Below are 10,951 nucleotides of genomic sequence, written 5' to 3'. Positions count from 1 at the left end.
TTCAAGCTTGAATCTTGCGAAAGGAAACAGATTAAAAAGGGGACGATTTAAAAACTTTTATCCGTTTAAATTTGATAGCATGGAAGAACGTGATATCATATTAAGAGACTTTTTCTTTACAAATGATAATCTACAAGGGCGTGGTTTTTATCAATTTGCGCGAGATAAAATAATAAGAGATGAACTTTTAAAGCGATTAGAATTTTCGTCCGCTATGCAGACAGTAATAAAAGATAGGAAATATTCCCGGAAAGAAATAAAAGAAGCATTTTTGGATAAATTAGTATTTGCAGTTAATCAACCTAATAGAGAAGAATTGAACAGCATTATCAAAAGTGAAATGGGAAAAAATAGTAAAGTTCACGACGGTTATGTAGCATTACAAAAAATTGTGTTACGTGATTTAATAGCTTCAGAAAAAGATGGAAAACTTGGAAGTTATATATCTGAAATTACATATGGATCCAATTTATTAATGTCCTTCTTACACAATATGTTCTTGCGTAAAAACATGTTTCTCATCAATTTTGAGGAAAGAAACTATGGCATATCTGTTGACGTCACTATCAATTATAAAGATAGCATTACTTGTATAAAGCCTCACAATGCAAATAATAGTATTGGTTATTATCAGTTATTTCCTTCTAAACGGCAGGAGAAAAAGAATACATTTTCTGTGAATAAGTGCTTCGCTCTTTTCATTGAAAAATTAGAAAAGGATGAAAATATAAAATATTTTGTCATCTATACTAATGCAGACCTAAATCTTACAGAAGAAAAGAAATTCAAATATGAACGATCTAACAATTTCTATCCTTTACAATTCAATAACATAAATATTAAAAAAAAAGGATATAAGATTTTTAACGATTGTTTTTGTATAAATGAGAATGGTCTTTATCAATTTTCGCAAAAAGAAATGACAAGGCTTTTAAATTTGTTAAAGCTGCCACCTTTTTGGCAGAAAGAAAAAGAAGAAGGAAGACTTTCTGGCGAGGGTGAAAAAGAAATAAAAGAGAAATTTTTAGATAGACTAATATTTGCAGTTAATCAGTGTGACAAGGAAGCATTGAACAGTGTTATTAGAAATGGGATAGATGAGGGTAATGTTCCATATAATTGCGAAGAATTACATGAAATAGCGTTACGTTGGTTAGAATCTCATGAATTTGGCCCTATTACTAAGGGAATAATGGAAAATTTGTTGGGAGATATAAAATATAATAGGTCTAGTTATCAGGAAATTGTAGAAAATATTGATGAAGAAATCAAATTTGCCAGAAGTGTAGTTGGCAGAGAAGGAATATCTGCATTTTATCAATTTTTAAGTTTCTTAATTAAGGGAGAAGGGAAAATATGTCTGGAGGTACTAAAGAAGGAAAGAATAAATTTAGCTACTATGTCGAGTATTTTGCATGTGACAGGAGCTAACGCTGCAAAAGCCTTTAAAGACCTATATGACCTATGGTTTGATGAAGAAGGAAGTAAAACACAATATCTAAAAACTCTAGACAAAGAAGAGATAAATCAAAGTAATATTTCCAGTATTTTGAGTGGAGCAGGAGCTAACGCTGCAAAAGCCTTTAAAGACCTATACGACCTTTTGTTCGATGAAGAAGGAAGTAAAACACAATATCTAGAAACTTTAGAGAGAGAGGAGATAAATCTAAGTAATATTTCTAGTATTTTAAGTGGAGCAGGAGCTAACGCTGCAAAAGCCTTTAAAGACTTACATATCCTTTGGTTTGATGAAGAAGGAAGTAAAACACAATGTTTAAAAACTCTGGAGAAAGAAGGAATAAATCTAACTAATATTTCCAGTATTTTGAATGTAGCAGGAGCTAATGCTGCAAAAGCTTTTAAAGGCTTATATGATCTTTGGTTTAATGAAGAAGGAGGTAAAACACAATATTTCAAAACGTTAGAAAAGGAAGGGATACGTCTATCTAATATTTCCAGTATTTTACATGGAGCAAGAGCTAAAGCTCCTGAAACTTTTACAAATTTATATGATCTTTGGTTTGATGAGGAAGGAAACAAAAGACTATATATAAAAACTTTAGAAAACGAGAAGATAAATCTGTCTAATATGTCCAGTATTTTGAATGGTGCAGGAGCTAACGCTGCAGAAGCTTTTAAAGATTTATATGACTCTTGGTTTGATGCAAGAGGAAATCAAACACAGCGTTTGAAACATTTTATTGAAGGGGTCGGTGATGAGGGAAGTAACTTTACGTTGCATAACTTGTCTAGCATATTAAGTAGAGCAGGAGGCAAGGCTAAAGGTGCTTTTCAAGAGTTGCACAGCGTTTGTTTTAATAGCAAAGGACAAAGAACAGAGCTTTTAGAGGACTTCTACAACGCAGGTTTTAGACCAAGTAACTTATCCTCTATACTATGTGGAACAGGAGCTCGTGCTTCTTTTACTTTGAAACAACTGCATAATATTTCTTTTAATAAGAAAAGAAAGGAAACACAGCTTTTAAAGGATTTTTACAATGTGGGTTTTAGGCCGTGCGATTTATGTGGTATATTGAGTGCGGCAGCGAATAGTTTAAAAGAATTTCATGATTTTTGTTTTATAAACGAAACAAAAAAGTATTTGAATCGTTTCTTAATTGAGAAGAAAGGTTTTACACCAAAAAATTTATCTAAAATATTGCATGGAGCAGCAACTAAGATTTGTTCTGCTTTAAAAGATTTTCATGATATCTGTTTTGATGGGAATGGAAACAAAACACAACTTTTAAATGATTTCCATAAAGCAGGCTTTAAGCCATGCAATTTATCTAACATATTATCCATGACAGGAGATAATGCTACTTCCATTTTAAGAAATTTCCATAAATCTTGTTTTAATAAAGAATCATTTTTAAATCATTTCTTAGCTGAGAAAGAGCTTTTTATGCCAAAGGATTTATCTAAGATTTTATATGGAGGAGGACTTGGTACTTGCCATACTTTTGAAAAGTTGCATGATCTTTGCTTTGATAAGGCAGGAAATAAAACAGATTATTTAAATAATCTTATAAAAAATAGCTCGCCGAATGCGATACTTAATATACTATATAAAAAAGTAAAAAAAAATTAAAAAAGCTCCTTTGCTTTCTTAGTAGAAACGGGCCAAAGACAAGATTGGGATAGTTCACAAAAAAAAATGATCCTAAGAGAAAAACCCGTAAGTGTACTAGTAATCAGAGTAAGAGCAAAGGAGGTAGTAAAAATAGCAACAAGCTCTCTGGGATCTTCTAGATAAAAGAGGAGTTAGCTAGAGAATATCTTGATAGCCCGAGAAATAGCAAGAACATAGAAGAAGTGGTACAAGTAACCAATGTAATTCCTTTTGTAGTTCGAAAACGTGAAATTGAAGAAGCACAGCAAACATGCAGGCCGTAGCAATCTTTGCCAAAACAATTGGTTAAAGGAGCAATTAATTTTATAATCCACGAGCTCGCTCTTGATTTTTCTGCTTGTGAAAACACCTGAAATTCATCTAAATCATTTAATAGTGGAAACAGTTATTTCTTCCTTGAGCCTTTTTGACCTTATAAAAACATAAAGTTAATTATTGTCGATGAAGAGCATGATTCGTCTTTCAAAAATAAGAACAGGAAATTATATACATACAATGCTCGAGATATGGCGATAATTTTAGCCAAATTTGAAAATATTCCGATCATTTTATCATCGACTTCTCCACTGTTTGAAAGGATCCATCATGTTAATAACGGGAATTGCAATCACGTGATGTTAACTAAGCGATTTGATGATGCAAATGGAACAGGCTATTAACGATACCTACAAGGAAGGGCTTTCTCCCACAATAATATGTTAATTTTGTTATATAGAACAGGATAATTTATTTTTGTTAATTTTTTAAAGATTATTTGAGTAGTCTCACCGAAATATTTGTTTATAATAATAGATTTTAATTGTTAATTCGTCCACCGATAAGTTAAGATAGAGTTTGAATAAAGTTTATATATTGGGAAAAATAACGCTTTTTTTCCACCTTCACCGACGCGAACCCCAGTGTTACATTTTTCTAAACTGCAGAGGAAAGACGCAACTAGCAAGCAATTCGTAAAATTGTAGATATGAAATTCGGCAGGGAGCGAACAGCTCGCTTTGCCAGTCCAGTTCTCTATAAGCGCATATCCTCTCTGTCCGACTAACTTGCGCTCTATACGTGTATTTTCGATTGGTCTGGTTCCCTAGCGTCTAACACGTCCATTTCAAGTCTAAACGTCTTACGAGCTCAAATAGACTTCTTTAAGACATCTTATTCCAGACGTTGAAACGACGCCCGAAACAAGATTATTTAAAGGCGTCTGTTTCGAAACATCTTTAAGACACTTGAAATATGTTTTTGTAGGTGTACACGGTACATTTCTGACGTGTTGTGTTTACAAGGCCTAGACGAGAATGCGTTGTCGGGCAGCAGGGATAGCAAGAGATTCTGCAGAAAAGGCACATATTACAACAAACATTTGATGAATTAATCAAGTTTTTTGTTTTTATTACCCATACATATATACTATTGCTAATTTAATAATTGACATAACTTTGACATAACCCTACATGTAATCCCTATTTCTACATTTCCTACAAATGGTCTGCAAACGACCTCTAATAATGAATAAACGTGCAGACGATTTTTATTATTGTCATTGAAATTACTGATTTCACCCTTGACTCATCCTCGACCTCTGTCCTTGCCGCATCATATTTGAACTTTTGCCTCGTCGCATCATCTTCAAAACGAAATGTTAGATATATTAAGGGACCTGAACACTTTGAAATTGAAAAAAAAAATCGAATTTTTCTTGTCTAACGTAGCAGTTCGTTTGAAATGTTAAAAATAAACTACAAAATATTCCAGCCTTTTAAAAAAATTGCTTTTATAAATAAGAAGCCTATAGCTGATTCACGTACACGTGCGCGCCGTAGTGTTAACATATGAAAAATTACGTTCGGAAACTTTAAACACGTTTCTCTTAAAACAATGTTTTTAAAAACGGTGTGCAAAATATCTCGAGATTAGATCAACCGATTACCTCGAAATTTTGCAGATGCCTTTAGTATAATATATATATTAGACACTGACGATCCGTGTCTTTCTAATTTCTAATAATTTTAGAAATTATGAAGAAAAAAAACATAGAAATTTTTCGTACAAATTCGATAAGTCAGACACAAACAGCAGTCATTTTGATAATTTTCACAAAAATGGGAATGTTCGATGTACATATATCTTAGTTTTAAGCATCTTTTGAATTTTTGTTCCAGGCAATCCCGTTTGGTAAGAATCCTGCACACCGTCGAGCAATCTTTAAAAAAGAGGAATACAGAAAGATAGCGGTTAAAACCTAAATAAACAGCATTTGAAACAAAATTAACACTGTTATTTTATAGTTCATAGCATCGTAAAATAAACCATAAAATCTTATATATCATTCAAGTATTTATTTGTTTTCTGTTGTTGTTTTAAAGTATAATTAATTTTTGATCGCGTCAAAGTACCCCTTTTAGAGCAAAGCAATATGTTAAAAGTTGGTAATAAAAATGGTATAGGTAAATTAATTGAAACAATTCAGAAATTACCTTCTGTTTTTCCAAATCTTGACGAGGATAGAAAAATTAGAGATGTGGGAATTTTTAATACCCTTAAGACCCCCTATAATCCTAGTGAAATAATGAATAGAACTATGTCTCTAGAGAAAATGCTCTTATGTGAAAAAATGGGAACTATGAACATTACCTATTTAACCGGACCCTAAATGCACGTATGCACGTATAGTTAATATATCCGTGTATTAACCCATGTACTTCTTAATGCACAGGGTCACGAGAGCACTGGTCCGAGATACATGGGTACAAGCTTAATTAATGTATCCATGTTTTAATTCGTTCAGAAAATATAACAATAAGAGTTTCTTAATTTCGCGTAGATACATAAGAAAAATGCAGGTTGTGGCAAAAAGGTAGAAATGTATAGGTGAGGAATTTAGTAGGAATTTAAAAATTAATAGAAAAATTGTATACAAGGACAGGATTATGAGCTTCTTTGTTCGATCCTGGGTTAGAGTGAGATAGGTATTCTTTTATCTTTGTCCAAACAAATGATGTAGTTATATGGCCGGCAATAGCTGCCTCCAGCTCTGCCTCCTGCTCGAAGCTCTGTACCTGTAATATTTGTTCCGTCCTTCCACGGAATTTCGGGCCGCATCGGCTCAGCTTTCTCTGGGACGAATTCCCTTTTCCTTCCACCTCCCCAAAAGAAGAAAAAACATTTATTGACGGGAAAACTCCGACTCAACGAGGCGAGTTGCCCGTCCGTCAACAAGCGAGGTGCCATTGACAAAAGGTAGCGTCCGTTAGGTTTCTAGGGTCGTAGATGCCATAACTTTCCTTCCGGCAATGAAACCATTTACACCCTTTAAACAAGGTACGCCTTCATAGGCAGCATTTTTTATGACGGGCTAGTACGCATCGCTTCGGTCGCCGTCCAGGGTTTTTGCTACCTGCGGTACTGCGTGCTACGTCATCTCCGCATCCCCTTCCATCGCATCAATGTCCACTCAATTTCCAGTATTCGATCCACGAACCAGTATATAAGCTCAAACCCGAGGCAAAGGCCAGTCTTCACTCGATAGTCAGCATCACCTTAGTCTTCAAGCAGTCGTCAGTTTCAGTTCATCCTTGTTTAGTGACACATTCTAAACCAAATATTTGTCCCGTTCTAATCAAACGGACAAAAATATTGGTCCACTCTGTCGCGCAGCGGACTCAGCATTACAACCCGAAGGGTAATTAATATCGCGGAGTGGCAATATCGGGTGTGAATACGACGCACCCAAACAATATTTAGATTTACTATTTTGTCACTTTTTTCTTCTTCAGCTATAGTAATTTCAGTATCCAGGTAAGGTTTGCTGCTGTGGATGGAAACTCTCGTAACGAGAGTTTCGTAATAACGGCAATATCTTTCCCTTCTTTTGTCTTTTTCGTCAGCTAAAAAGGCTTTTCTTTATCTTTACGTGTTAATCCACCATATGTCAACTTGTTAATTATATCGTTTTTATTAGCATTTCTCAATGTTTTCATATAATGTTTCTCCTATGATAGTTGTACAATGAAAATTTGCAATCTTGTAAAATCTATGAAAATTTGTAAGAGTATAAAAATTCTTCTAATTTGACTGGATTCAGGAACTCGCGATACAATTCCGAAATAAACAGTGAGACTATTTGTTGGTTTACGAAAATATCTACAATTGTTGCAGTAAACGTTGCTGAGCGATATACTTGTTTATGTATAGGTTCCGCATATAAGTTTTTGAGTCTTTTCGTATAGCTTCTAGGTTCGACCTTTCAATTTGCCTCTAAGCACAGGAACTCCTTAGAAATCAAACTTTCGAAGTGTATATTATTTTTCTAACATTGACGTAGGCTTTAGATTCTGCAATCTCGGTCTTGCAACCTGCTCTTCTGTCCAACCTTTTGTCCCAACACAAATCATCATATTTGGAAATCTTTTTGATTAATTTCTTAAGCTTATTATGCAAAAACTTCATTGTTACAGCAATCAGGTTCGTTTCGTTCTTCTCTTTGAGCATTTGGTAGACTTTCAGATCCAAATCTACTTCAAAGAGATTAAAAAGAATTTCAAAGAAATTTCTCAGTACTCTTTCTCCCTCGCCGTTGGAATAATCTTTATCGTCTCCTTTAGTATGTAGTTCTGCTTCAGATAATATTTGTCTCTGGCAAGCTCCTCTAATCATCGAAAGAGAGAGAGAGAGAGAGAGAGGGAGAGAGAGAGAGAGAGCAACGGAGGCAGAATAATACAAATAGTTAAAACCTTTCTAAATCTTGATCTAGAAACAGTTCTCACGGTAGTTGTTTTGATTTAAAACGATAATGATAAAATATATGAAAGTATATACTAATTAAAGTGATATTATCCGACATAAAATAATGCCTTTAATTATAATCTTTAATCATTTTTGCTGCTGGTTAATATAGTAGATTTGATATGTTTGGATTAAATGGATTACCAGATCTATCATCTGATGCTGCTGCTCTAAAATGATTTGTTATTAAAGAAACGATTTTCATTTTTAGTTAGATAAAAAATGTAAAGGATAAACAGAAACAAGAGAAGCTTAATCAACCTTTGGAAACATTAAGAAAGAAATTGCCTGAAGACTTTAGATAGGAGCTGCTGCGGGTAAAGTAGATTGTTTTCTTTTTCTTTTTTTCTTTTTTTCTTTTTTTCTTTTTTTCTTTTTTTCTTTTTTTCTTTTTGTTTTGAGGATCTGATTACAGGTAGTAGAGGATTCAGTATAAAGTCTTTACGGGAAAGTTGCAAGCAATATGCGCAACAAGTTAATCAGTCGAAGAAAGGCTCATGTTTGGGTAATGCTGTAAAAGAAGGATATGAAAACTTTGTGAATATATTCCACACATTGAATTTACTGCAGAAGACATTGGAAATATGGGTTCCGGTCCAGAAGTAAGAAATCTAAAGTTGAAAAATGTTCTATGCGGAAGTCCTGAAATTGAAGGAAAAATGGTGGACAAAGATAGTAAGGTACCAAAAAGTGGGCACGATTTACAAGATGGATCTAGACGGAATGGATTGAGTAATGCTTATCAACGTATTCCTCATCAATTGATTGGACTTATGTATCAATTAGACTTGTCGATTCTTTGCTTACTAAGGAAGTCCATATATAAACATAAATATCCTTCATTATCGTTAGCGTTTGAAAAGTCTGATATTGATAAGTTTAGTAACATTGTTCTTTGCTACGAGAAGAAGTCTATCCATCTAAAAATTGAAAATGTAGACAAATATTATACAGATAATAATATTAGTTATGCCAGATTATTTACTAAAGAAAATCGAAGTTTCTCCATGAATAATTACCTTAATAGTTTTGTTAAACATCTAATCTCTAAGACAGATGATTTATCAAATGATATAGAATACCTTGTTATCTATACTAATTCAAGCTTGAATCTTGCGAAAGGAAACAGATTAAAAAGGGGACGATTTAAAAACTTTTATCCGTTTAAATTTGATAGCATGGAAGAACGTGATATCATATTAAGAGACTTTTTCTTTACAAATGATAATCTACAAGGGCGTGGTTTTTATCAATTTGCGCGAGATAAAATAATAAGAGATGAACTTTTAAAGCGATTAGAATTTTCGTCCGCTATGCAGACAGTAATAAAAGATAGGAAATATTCCCGGAAAGAAATAAAAGAAGCATTTTTGGATAAATTAGTATTTGCAGTTAATCAACCTAATAGAGAAGAATTGAACAGCATTATCAAAAGTGAAATGGGAAAAAATAGTAAAGTTCACGACGGTTATGTAGCATTACAAAAAATTGTGTTACGTGATTTAATAGCTTCAGAAAAAGATGGAAAACTTGGAAGTTATATATCTGAAATTACATATGGATCCAATTTATTAATGTCCTTCTTACACAATATGTTCTTGCGTAAAAACATGTTTCTCATCAATTTTGAGGAAAGAAACTATGGCATATCTGTTGACGTCACTATCAATTATAAAGATAGCATTACTTGTATAAAGCCTCACAATGCAAATAATAGTATTGGTTATTATCAGTTATTTCCTTCTAAACGGCAGGAGAAAAAGAATACATTTTCTGTGAATAAGTGCTTCGCTCTTTTCATTGAAAAATTAGAAAAGGATGAAAATATAAAATATTTTGTCATCTATACTAATGCAGACCTAAATCTTACAGAAGAAAAGAAATTCAAATATGAACTATCTAAAAATTTCTATCCTTTACAATTCAATAACATAAATATTAAAAAAAAAGGATATAAGATTTTTAACGATTGTTTTTGTATAAATGAGAATGGTCTTTATCAATTTTCGCAAAAAGAAATGACAAGGCTTTTAAATTTGTTAAAGCTGCCACCTTTTTGGCAGAAAGAAAAAGAAGAAGGAAGACTTTCTGGCGAGGGTGAAAAAGAAATAAAAGAGAAATTTTTAGATAGACTAATATTTGCAGTTAATCAGTGTGACAAGGAAGCATTGAACAGTGTTATTAGAAATGGGATAGATGAGGGTAATGTTCCATATAATTGCGAAGAATTACATGAAATAGCGTTACGTTGGTTAGAATCTCATGAATTTGGCCCTATTACTAAGGGAATAATGGAAAATTTGTTGGGAGATATAAAATATAATAGGTCTAGTTATCAGGAAATTGTAGAAAATATTGATGAAGAAATCAAATTTGCCAGAAGTGTAGTTGGCAGAGAAGGAATATCTGCATTTTATCAATTTTTAAGTTTCTTAATTAAGGGAGAAGGGAAAATATGTCTGGAGGTACTAAAGAAGGAAAGAATAAATTTAGCTACTATGTCGAGTATTTTGCATGTGACAGGAGCTAACGCTGCAAAAGCCTTTAAAGACCTATATGACCTATGGTTTGATGAAGAAGGAAGTAAAACACAATATCTAAAAACTCTAGACAAAGAAGAGATAAATCAAAGTAATATTTCCAGTATTTTGAGTGGAGCAGGAGCTAACGCTGCAAAAGCCTTTAAAGACCTATACGACCTTTTGTTCGATGAAGAAGGAAGTAAAACACAATATCTAGAAACTTTAGAGAGAGAGGAGATAAATCTAAGTAATATTTCTAGTATTTTAAGTGGAGCAGGAGCTAACGCTGCAAAAGCCTTTAAAGACTTACATATCCTTTGGTTTGATGAAGAAGGAAGTAAAACACAATGTTTAAAAACTCTGGAGAAAGAAGGAATAAATCTAACTAATATTTCCAGTATTTTGAATGTAGCAGGAGCTAATGCTGCAAAAGCTTTTAAAGGCTTATATGATCTTTGGTTTAATGAAGAAGGAGGTAAAACACAATATTTCAAAACGTTAGAAAAGGAAGGGATAC

Source organism: Megalopta genalis, chromosome 9, assembly GCF_051020955.1.
Source record: "Megalopta genalis isolate 19385.01 chromosome 9, iyMegGena1_principal, whole genome shotgun sequence".
NCBI lineage: Eukaryota > Metazoa > Arthropoda > Insecta > Hymenoptera > Halictidae > Megalopta > Megalopta genalis.
The sequence above is the reverse complement of the archived record's forward strand: the minus strand, read 5'-3'. Positions refer to the sequence as shown.